Genomic DNA, 12,110 nt, shown 5'->3' with positions numbered 1-12,110 from the left:
TTCCAACACCTACTGTGTCCCTTGTCACCTGCAAATCCAAGCAGCACTGGCATTTAGGGAAATACTGGAACTCCTTCCAGGTGTATATTTTGCAGCTGCCTGCATCAGCCTCACACGTTCTAAAAGCCAAGAGGCAGGTGGGAGTATAAATTGATACAACCACTTAGGGGGATGTTTGGAAGTAGCTACAGTAGCCGATAAGCACGTACCCTAAGCCCCAGCAATTTCCATTCCTCTGTGTGCACCCGGGAAGCCAGAGACACACACACTTGTGTCCACTGCAAGACAGGCACGAAGATGTTTGCTCACAATGGCTTTAGTGGTAAAAGCCCAAACCTGGAAACAACCCACCGGTCTGCCACAGCACAATGGAGGAGCAAGTTGTGGCCATCCTATGCCTTTCAGGTGGCGAGCTCATACAGCAGTGAAGAACTACGTGCAAAGCATAAGTGAATCTCACAGACACAATGTTGAGCTTTCCATTTCTATGAAGTTCAAAACCAGACTATATGTGAATCTTGGTGGTAGAGGTCAAAATAGTGGTTTTCCTGGGGGTGGGGGGAGGCGCCGGGGGGACAGGGAACAAGAGAAATAAGAAGAGACATAAGGGGGGAAAAAAGAAGAGACATAAGGGGACCTTGGGGGGGGGTGTTCACTGAAAATGCTCTAGATTACAGGATGGTTGGCTGTGTAGGTGTGCATATATGGACCATTTCATCGAGTGTGTATACTTAAGATTACTCTGCTTTATTGTTTGCCTGTTAAACCTTAAAAGCAATCTAGAAATAAAATGAAGCCAAGAGACAGAAAGGAACAAGAGGGATGGCAGGCTTGTTGGTCTCTAGTGGAGCAGCACAGAGTCGTGGTGACAGGGATTCTGAGGGCAGGTGGACCTGGGGATCGCCATGGGGCCTCACCCAAATCATCTCAAAGAGATGGTCCCAAGTGTCCTGACCTTTATTTGTTGTTTCCAAAACCCCAGAAGATTCTCTGAGATGTCTTCTTTTCTTGAAATATACTTAGCTGAGTTCCTAGTTCAGAGCTGTAGGATAGGATTGGGGTTTCTTTGCTTGCACCCCCATCTCTGTTCCCCCTTTTTTGCTTATCTGTGTTTCTACATTTCTTTCTACGGTGAAAGCATTCTAGATTTTTGTAATATGAAAAAGAGCAATAAAAGCTATTTTAATTACAGAAAAAAAGCTGTGAGTGCAGATTCTGGTTTGTGGATTTTGCAGAAAGGCACATTTGGTAGCAAAGGCAGACCCTAAGAGTATGACAGTCATGTGGGGAAGAGGTGGGGACTTCGAGCCTTTTGTCCAGAACTGCCCCTGTCTGCTTCATCTGTCTAAAAGGCAGCAGCCTTTTTTATTAATGCAAAGGTAAAACTATAGCATGACTTCATGAATCACTGGGTTTTGGCATTCTTCAAGTGCTTACTCAACCAAGTGACTTTCTCTCCTTGGCTTTATAACAAGTTAGAAGGCTCAGAGCATCTTCGGTGACAGTGGCTTCGATGGCCGTGGATTAGAGTCAGGATCTCTGTCTTCTGGTCCTAGCCCTTCCCTTGACCACATGGTACTCTGCAAATCACCTCCCTTATTTTGGCTTCCCTTTATCTGGTCTTTTTGCAAAGGCATTGAACTAGAGTATAAATATTTTCTCCCCGTTTCATGCAAGTGGTCACTATCATTATACTGATTTGACATTTAAGGGCACTGGTTTAAGAGCACTTAAATAATTGACCAAGACCATCCAACCCATAAGTGACAACATAAGGAGTCAGTGGCCATAACTGGTTCTCTGCCACCAAGCTGACACTCCCTCTGGTGTTGACTATAGAGGTTCTCTTATTCTGACTTTCTGGGTGTGGTAGATGGGGGAAAATTAATTTTTTCCCCTCTAGGAAATGAGAGATTATATAGTTTATTTTTCAGAGCAACAAAACTGAGGATAGAAAAGGTTTCAAGAAAGCTTCTCAGGTAAAGATTAAAGGAAATGTCAGCAAAACTAGGATTGGTTGATCTTTTTTAAGTATAAAGTATTGTCTTTTTTGTTAAAAAAAAAAAAAGCAGTCTATGTGATGAATCGATGTATATGCCTCTCAGGAGTTTGGTAAACTAGGGAAAGTGTGCCTTTGTTTCTCATTCTGACACCCCGGATTGTATGTAATATAGAGGTTAAATTTATCCAGGATTTATTGGCTACAGCCTGGCTACTAAGAAAGAATTAGTCTTTCTTAATTTAATTTTTTTTTTATTTATTTATGATAGGCACACAGTGAGAGAGAGAGAGAGGCAGAGACACAGGCAGAGGGAGAAGCAGGCTCCATGCACCGGGAGCCCGACGTGGGACTCGATCCCGGATCTCCAGGATCGCACCCCGGGCCAAAGGCAGGCGCTAAACCGCTGCGCCACCCAGGGATCCCGTCTTTCTTAATTTAAAGCATGGATTAGGGGATCCCTGGGTGGCTCAGTGGTTTGGCGCCTGCCTTTGGCCCAGGGAGCGATCCTGGAGTCCCGGGATCGAGTCCCGCATCGGGCTCCTGGCATGGAGCCTGCTTCTCCCTCCGCCTGTGTCTCTGCCTCTCTCTCTCTCTTTCTCTCTCTCTCGTCTATCATAAATAAATAAATCTTTAAAAAAAAATAAAAATAAAAATAAAACATGGATTAGTGAGGAGAGGAAGGGATCGTTAGAGCCAGAGGATGAACCTGCCAGGGAACGTGTGAATTGATACACTCTGTCTAGAGGACAATATGGCAACATGTATCAACATTTCACAAATGCACATTCCCTGACCCAGAAATGTCACTTCTGGCAAAGATATATACGCAAGAATGCTCACAATAACCAGGCTTGTAATGATGACAATTAGAAATAATGTAAACCCCAAGAAATGGAATTGGCCCAATAAAATATGGCACATCCACCCAGTGAAATACAGCGCAGCTTTCATAAACAAAGATGTGGGAACTGGTAACAGTGGTTGCTCCCAGGGAAGGTGGAAACCTACTTTTCACAGGTCTAAATATTTTAGTGATTTAAAAAAAAAAGTTTTATTTTGAGATCACCATAGACTCACATGCAATTGTAAGAAAAAATACAAAGGGATACTCGGTACCCTCCACCCAGTGGTAACATCTTGCAAAACTATATTGTTTTGCAACATCTCAACCACAATATTGACATTGACACAGTCAAGATACAGAACATTCCTGTTGCCACAACTATGAGTTATTCGTTCATTTGTTAATGCTGAGTGTAGAGAATATGGTGTATATTCTAGATACCATTTATCAGATATGTGGTTTGTGAATATTTGCTCATCAGTCTGTAGCTTATCTTTTCAATCTCTGAAAAGAGCCTTTAGAGCCAAGTATTTTTCTTCCTATTTCTTCCAAAAGTTATATACTTTCACGTTTCACATTTAAATCTGATCTACCGTGAGCTCATTTTTGTGTAAGATATGAGACTTACGGTGATGTTCATATTTTTGCCTGTGGATAACCAGTTGCTCCAGGACCTTTTGTTAAAGAAGCTACCTTTCCTTCACTGAATTCTTTCTGCGCTTTTTCTGACAGCGCGGATATTTTGTCAAATATCAGTTGGGCATACTTGCGGGGATCTGTCTCTAGGTTCTCTATTCATATGTATTATCTATCAAAGTTCAACTTTAAAACTGCATTGATTATATAATTCCATACTTATTAATATGGGGAAGTGTCCATAATACATGGAGTAGGAAAAAATCTACGCAGTAGAATCTAACTTTTTGCAAAACTTATTTAAAAGAATGTACATTTGTTGGGGCACCTGTGTGGCTGGGTCAATTGAGCACCTGGCTTCGGCTTGGGTCATGATCCTGAGGTCCTGGATCAAGCCCTGCATTTGGGCTCCCTGCTCAGGGGGGAGCCTGCTTCTCCCTCTCCTCCCCACTGGTGTTCTCTCTCGCTATCTCTGTCTCTCTCTGAAATAAATAAATAAAATCTTTTTTTAAAAAAATAAAGAATGGGGATCCCTGGGTGGCGCAGCGGTTTGGCGCCTGCCTTTGGCCCAGGGCGCGATCCTGGAGACCCGGGATCGAATCCCACGTCGGGCTCCCTGCATGGAGCCTGCTTCTCCCTCTGCCTGTGTCTCTGCCTCTCTCTCTCTCTCTCTCTGTGACTATCATAAATAAATAAAAATTAAAAAAAATAAAGAATGTACATTTGTGCATGTGCATGAGATCAATTCATAGGAAAGACCCTGAAATAGTGTTTTCTGAACTGTGTTCCTGGTCTTCCTCTGTAGGGCTTAGGGGGAGACTTAGTTAAACAAAGTTGAGTTTGGCACCTTTACCCTGCTGATGAACTACGATCTTTGGGAAGCAAAATGCAGCTCTCCCCAGGGACTTTTGACTATGGAATCCCCCCATCTTCCCCTGCAGGCTCCTGTTCAAAGTGTTTTCCTTTGGGAAACTGATCTGAAAGGCTCTCTGACAGAATATTAACAGTGGTTATCACAGAATTGTGGGATTTAGGGTGGTTTTCCTTTTTCCTTTTTCTTCTAACTTCCATTAGCTTAAAAAAAATTTTTTTGCAACAAATAGGTGTTGATTTTATAAATGAAAAAGGTAATAAAGATGTTTGGGGGGTGAGGGAGGACAACCAGGTGCCAGAGGACTAGAATGGAGAGGCAGATAGGAGCCAGAATCAGGAAAGAAACCCAGGCTGGCAACAGCCCATGGAGAGCGCTGCCAGTTCACCGACAGGAGGGAGGGAGAGGAGGATGAGGACCAGAATCCCCATGGGCCTCAACAGTGCTGCCTGATGATGGTGAATGTCGTCCTGCTTCACACTCCCAGTGTGTCCTTGGGAAGACCTTGCAGTGCAGACAGGGGAGGAGCAGAGGCTGCTGGGAAGAGCAGGTCCTGATGCCACCCACGTGGGGGTGGGGGGAGACAGAATGAAGGCATGTGGAAGGCTGAGGGCTGTTACATCTCTGAGACTTTGTAGAATACTATTTTGATTAAGTAAGCATGGAGAAGAGACTCCTGCTAATTATATCCACAGACAATTCTTTTTTCAATTTTTCATTTATTTATTTATACCCTGCCTTGTTCTGGGGAGGAAAAAAAAAACCCGATTAAGAATGGCTCACAGAGTTCATAAAATAAGACAAGATAGCAGAAAATTAAACGCAGATGGAAGAGAGGAGAGCGAGGATGGGTGCCAAGTAGAGCCAGCAACAGGCTTATTCTTGGCTCACTCCTCATTATCGAGATGAAAAAGATGGCCCGTGGAATTCCTTACATGAGCTGGGGAGCCCAGGGACCACCACTCGACCAGGCCCAAGCCTGTAAGATGTATCCATTGTGTGGATATGCACTTGATGTTGATACTTCAAACCTGCCTCTGTTTTTTTTTGTTCTGTTTTGTTTTTGTTTTTTTTTCTGCCTCTGGTTTTTATTGGTGACTCTCAGGTTGTAGAATCACTGTGAGGCCAGAGCTGAGATTTGGTACATAATCTGGCATTGAGGTACATATGGCTTGAAGACCAGGGTTCTCTCAGGAGGAGAGTTTGGAAAGGGATAAAGCCAATTCTCAAGGTGACTTTCCCTCACACCCATTAAAATGGCTGTTATAAAAAAAACAAAAAAACAAAAAACAGAAAATAACCAGTGTTGGCCAAGATGTGGAGACATTGGAAGCCCTGTGCACTGCAGATAGGAAAGCAAACCGGTCCAGCAGCTGTGGAAGACAGTGTGGTGGCTCCTCAGACAAGTGCCAATAGAATCACTGTATGACTCAGCAATTCCACTTCTGGGTTTACAGGTCTTTCTCAACTTATGATGGGGTCATGTCCTAATAAACACATCATAAGTTGAAAATATTGTAAGTTGAAAATGCATGTAATGCACCTAATCTACGAAACATGTGGCTTAGCTTGGCCCGTCTTAAACATGCTCTTTACATTTACAATAGCCTACAGTTGGGCAAAATCATCTAACATAGAGCCAATTTTATAATAAAATGTTGAATATTTCATGTAATTTATTGAAAAATGTATTGAAGATGAAAAGCAGGATGATTGTATGGGTGGTTATCCCCCATACATTGTAAGAATGGTTATCAGTGTTTTTAGCTGTTTACTCTCATGATTGTGGGGCCCAGAATCACTGTGAGAGTATCGTACTGCAGGTCACTAGCCCAGGAAGAGATCGAAATTCAAAATCAAAGCATGGTTTTCTACTGAATGAGCACTGCTTTCACCAAAAAACAAAACAAAACAAAAACAAAGGGGATCCCTGGGTGGCGCAGCGGTTTGACGCCTGCCTTTGGCCCAGGGCGCGATCCTGGAGACCCGGGATCGAGTCCCACGTCGGGCTCCCGGTGCATGGAGCCTGCTTCTCCCTCTGCCTATGTCTCTGCCTCTCTCTCTCTCTCTCTCTCTCCCTCTGTGACTATCATAAATAAATAAAAATTTAAAAAAATAAAAAAAAACAAAAACCAGTAAGTCAAACCATCATAAGTAAGGGACTATCCATATAGCCCCAAAGAATCAAAAACAGAGTCTTGGAGAGATATTTGTATAGCCATGTTCATAGCAGCACTATTCACAGTATCCAAAAAGTGGAAGTAACCAAGTCTCCATCAAAGAATGAAAGGATAAGCAAAATGGGAGATACACACAGGCACACACCCTAGAATGTTATCCAATCTTTAAAAAGAGGGAAATTAGAGCATCTGGGTGGCTCAGTCAGTTAAGCATCTGCCTTCAGCGCAGGTCATGATCTCAGGGTGCTGGGGTGGAGCCCCTTGTTGGGCTCCCTGCTTAGCAGGGAGTCTGCTTCTCCCTCTCCCTCTGACCCTCCCCCACTGCTCGTGCTCTCATTCTCTCTAGCCCTCTCTTTTTCTCAAATGAATAAATAAAAAATATTTTTTTAAAAAAAGGAGGGAGGGAAATTTCTGACACCTGCTCTAACGTGGATGAACCTTGAGGACATTTTGCTGAGTGAAATAAGCCAGACACAAAAGGGCAGGTATTATATGATTTTGTGGACATGAGGCGCCTGGGGAAGTCAAATTCATAGAGATGGAATGTAGACTGCTAGGTGCCAGGGGCTGGGGGGAAGATGAAAATAAAAGTTTCAGGTTTTTTTTTTTTTAAGATTTTATTTATTTGTTCATGAGAGACACACACACACACAGAGGCAGAGACACAGGCGGAGGGAGAAGCAGGCCCCATGCAGGGAGCCCCTGCGGCTTGATCCCGGGGCTCCAGGATCACACCCTGAGCTGAAGGTGGCGCTAAACCTCTGAGCCACCAGGGCTGCCCAAGTTTTCAGTTTTCAAAACTGAAAACAAAGTTTCAGTTTTGCAAAATGAAAGAGTTCTGGAGAAGGATGGCTGTGGTGGCTGCACAGCAGCGTGAATTTGCTTAGTGTCCCCTAACTGTATGCTTAACAGTGGTTAAGATGGTACATTTTTTTGTCCTGGTGTATTTTACCACAAGTTTAAAGTTGAAAAGATAGAGGAATAACTTGACTTCCAAAAGGAAGCTGTGTGCTGGGAAATGTGGGACCGTCTGCTGTCTGGGTACGAGACAGAGAGCATGGGGGCCCGAGAGGGCAGGTGGTCAGTAGACTCCCTAAAACAGGGGTATCCCAGGAGATAATTTTGTGCTAGCAAGTCCCCCTGCTGTTTTGGCCAGCTACAAAGAATCAAGATCTCCCAGAACCAAAGAACTCCTGCCCCAGAGAAACACCTTGCAGCCATAGTGATTGTTGGTTTACCCAGCAAGTATTCATTGAGCACCTGCCATGTGCCAGGCCATGTGCACAATGCAGATATACATGAGACATCTCCCTGTGGATCTGAGATGCGTGCCACAAAAGAAAACAAGAAATTATAAAGTTGAGATAGGGCCAAGAAATACACACCTGTACGATTCTCTTATATAACATTCCAGAAAAGGAACACCTTACCTGGATGGCTCAGTTGATTAAGCGTCTGACTCTTGGTTTTGGCTCAGGTCATTATACTAGGGTTGTGAGATCGAGCCCTGCCTGTATCTGGCTCTGCTCAGCTTAGAGTCTGCTTGTCCCTTTTCCTCTGCTTCTCTCTCTCATAAATAAAATCTTAAAAAAAAAAAAAATTCCAGAAAATGCAGAGGAATCTAGATCAAACGGAAGCAGAACTGTGGTTTCCTGGGGCTGATGGTGGATGAACAAACCCACTGCCAAGGACACGAGGAAACCTTTGGAAGTGATGGAAATATTCTATATCTTGATTGTTGGTGGTGATTTCATGGGTGTGTACATCTGTCAAAACTCATCACATTGTGTGCTTTACAGAGATATGGTTTACTGTGCATAAATTCATTTTGTTTGATAAGCTATTGTTTGGTCTGAGTGACCAGCTACAAGGTGGTGGATTTCTCAGAGGTCACATTTCGAGTAAAACCTGAGGGATGAGAAGGGCCATCTGGACAAGGATGGAAGTAGGAGAGGATGAGGGAAGAGTGTCCTCGGCAGAGGGAACAGAATGTGCTAAGGTCTGGTGACAGCAGGAGAGCCCATAACGTCAGGAAAGCCCAAGTGGCTGAGGACGCCCAGAAGGTCCCGTGCACACCTGGTGGTTTGGTGAAGGAGAGCAGACTGGAGATGAGAGCAGGTGGTTCTGCTTTGTCCCGAGGTTGATGGGGGGCATCTGGAGACTGACACCATCATGTTAGCACCAAGAAGACCTCTCTGGCCACAATATAGAGAAGAAATTGTGAGGAGGGCTGGCATGTAGGGCTCACCAGGGAGGGCACTATTGGAACAATGCAGGCTGGAGGTGATGGAGGCCTGGGTGAGGAACAGGAGAGTGGTGATGGGGTCGAGGGGAGGGGAAGGCCTTGGGGCATTCGTAATTGAGTGAATGGGCCTGAAAGAGAGCAAAGGCAAGGTGGATACCCAGACTTCTAAACTGGGCAAACTGTGGCTCGAAGTGGTATTTTCTTAGTGGAAAATCCTGGAGGGTTTGAAGCAGGGTTAGGGTCTGAAATGCCAGGTCCAAGTTTGGACATTCTCAATCTGAGCTGCCTACGAGACAGCCAAAGGGAGATGTCCACCAGCCACGGGGTACGGACCTTGGGAGATGCTGGGCTGAAGGCGCCAGGAGGCAGACAGGCAGACAGATAGGATTAGAACCGTGGTGGCTCCGGCCCACCAACTTCCCAAGGAGGCTCACAACCTCATCCTCCAGCCTCAGGGTCCTTTGGAGTGATCGTGCCAGCTCCCCCGAGAGGTGCTGTCCATGTCCCACCCCCTCATAACTTCGGTTTCCAGGCTCTCAGGCCAGCTGCCATGTTCGTAGGGCATCTTCCAGAAGGTCCTATGCTTCGAGAAACCCAAGCCATGTGGAGAAGCTCTGGAGAATGGGAGGCCACCTGGAAACAGAGAAGAAGTTACGGCAAAAAGAGAAGGGCCGAGGAGCACTGAGGCACCAACACATGCCTGAAAAAGCCAACTTGCTAGTGGATCCTCTAGCTCCATCCCAGCCGAGGCTGTGAGGACCAGACACTGGTTGCCCAGGAGAACTCTTCCTGGCCCACAAAAGCTGCACAGATTTAAGCCACTAAGTTTGAAGGTAGCTTGCTATTCAGTAATGTAGATCGTGTCAGTGGGCTCATTTCGGGAAGCAGGTGGATGGATGGAGGGTCCACACTTGGCCGGAGAATAATGCCCAAGGCAGCAGGGTAGCATTTTGAGGTACGAGCAGTCCACAACATTGCCTCTTCTTCATCCTTACTCCACTCTCTCCTTCCCAATGCCGGGAACCCAGCTAGCATAGCCCTCCTGGCCTCTCTACCCATGTAACCCTGGGAAGGAGCAGATGCTTGAGCTCCCTAGTGGGTTTGGAAGGAGAAAGTGGGTACATGTGACTATGCCCTTTCCTCCTTCTTCCTCAGGAAGCACAGGCTGTGCTCTGACCCCACACCAAGCTTTACAGAGGTGGTCCCGAAGCTCCCCCAACCTCCTCTCTCTGGAACTCTGTCTTGTAAACTCTGGCTGCTTTGGACTTCCTGAACTCATAGCTCTGTCTCCTTGACTCAGGGAGCCCACCATGCTCTGCCTAGGGTACCCCCTCCCTGCACTGCAGCCTGGAAACTATCTCCAGGCATTATTATGCTGGGGCATTTGTAAGACTCAGCTCATTTGTATCCAACCCTCAAGGAGCACTGTCCTTTCTTCCTTCCTTCACTGTTTAACCTTGATCACCTTATGAAGTAGGTACTCACCCCTATTTATTATTCCCATTTTACAGATGGCAGCATCAATATAAGGCAGGCACTAGTATTACCCCCATTTCATAGATGAGTAAACTGAGGCCCAGAGAGGTTGAGTGACTTGTACAAGGTTGCTTGGCAAACAGCAGGACCAGAACTTGGACCTGGTTCTTTCTTTCTCCAAAGATCCTAAATACTACATATACTCCATTACGTCTCCAAATGTGTGCCATATTCAAATAGAATTGTTCCAGATCTTTCTCCACTGCCCAGGTTATTGTGCTTCTGAGTCCTTATCTAGAATTATAGGAAATAAGATCCTGCCCTCCAGGAATACTAGCATGAATGCACACAAGATATACCAACCTTGATATTTATTGCAGTTTATAAGTTTTAAGCATTGGAAACAAACCTAAGTGCCCATCAAGAAGGAAATTATTAAATACATTTGATACATCCATATAATTGAATGTTGTACAACTAATGTTAAAAGTATCAGGTTAGGGACGCCTGGTGGCTCAGCGGTTGAGCGTGAGCATCTGCCTTCGGCCCAGGGCGTGATCCTGGAGTCCTGGGATCGAGTCCCACATCAGGCTCCCTGCATGGAGCCTGCTTCTCCCTCTGCCTGTGTCTCTGCCTCTCTCTCTCTCTCTGTGTCTCTCATGAATAAATAAATAAATAATCTTTAAATTTATTTTTTAAAGTAAAGTATCAGATTGAAGCAGGCACCTGGGTGGCTCAGTAGATTAGACGTCTGACTCTTGATTTCAGCTCAGGTCATGATCTCAGAGTTGTGAGATTGAGCCCCGCATCTGGTTCCATGCCAGATGTGGAGCCTACTTTTTTTTTTTTTTAAAGTATCTGATCGATTCATATGTATTGGCATGAAAGGTATTCAATATATCTATATGTATGTAATTTAATGAAAAATTCAAGTCACAGACTATATGGCACATATAGTAGGTTTACTGCTGGGGCAAATTCAGTTCAGTTTGGCTCATTCTGGCTCATGTCACAATCTTACATCCTACGCAGGTCCAGGGGCAGGTGCAACGCTGTGCTGCCGGCAGCCATTCAGGGACCCTGACTCCTTTCATTGTGAACATCACGACAGCAGAAAGAAAGAACAGAGGATCAGGTGTGGGAGATTTTTATGGGCCAGGCATGGCAGAGGTGATCATTATTTCCACCACCTTCCATTGTCTGGAGCTTGTACATGAGGCTACTCCTAGCTGCAAGGGGAGGCTGGGAGAGCTCGTGTAGCTGTGTGCCCCCAGCAGATGGGCTTGGGGAGCATTTAGCCAGCCTCTGTTATGCAAACTGATATGGACCACACATAAACCCATTCGTGTAAAAAACCAGAAGCATGTACACGGATGTATTTTTAAAAGGGAAAAGTCTGGAAGGATATACGTTAAAACTGTTGTATCTCTTGAGGGAAGGGAGACTTTTGCTTGTATTTTGTTATTTTTTTTAAACGATGTCACATTATGCCTGAGCCCACACCTGAGAGTTTCTGTGATTAACACTTAAAGACTTGTAAAATGATAGTACATTGCTTTTTTTAAATGACTTTAGGCCAGTTGACCACGAGGTGTTTGAGTGGTTAAGGCAACAGACTGCTAAATGGTTTTAGGCCAATTGAGTTTAGGAATTTAAATGTTCACTAGGGGGCAGGAGAGATGTGCCTGTGCCTGGACTGTTTGCTAATAGCTGTTTACTACATTTCTTGCACAATTTCCTCATTCAACAGGCCATCTGTAACATTTACCAAATTGTTTAAGGAAATGACAGCAGCCAGGCCTCACACTGGCAAGCTTCAGCTGTGGGCTCAACTATCTCATTTTAACCTGATTCTC

Source organism: Canis lupus, chromosome 16, assembly GCF_048164855.1.
Source record: "Canis lupus baileyi chromosome 16, mCanLup2.hap1, whole genome shotgun sequence".
NCBI classification, from domain to species: domain Eukaryota; kingdom Metazoa; phylum Chordata; class Mammalia; order Carnivora; family Canidae; genus Canis; species Canis lupus.
This window is presented reverse-complemented; position numbering follows the sequence as displayed.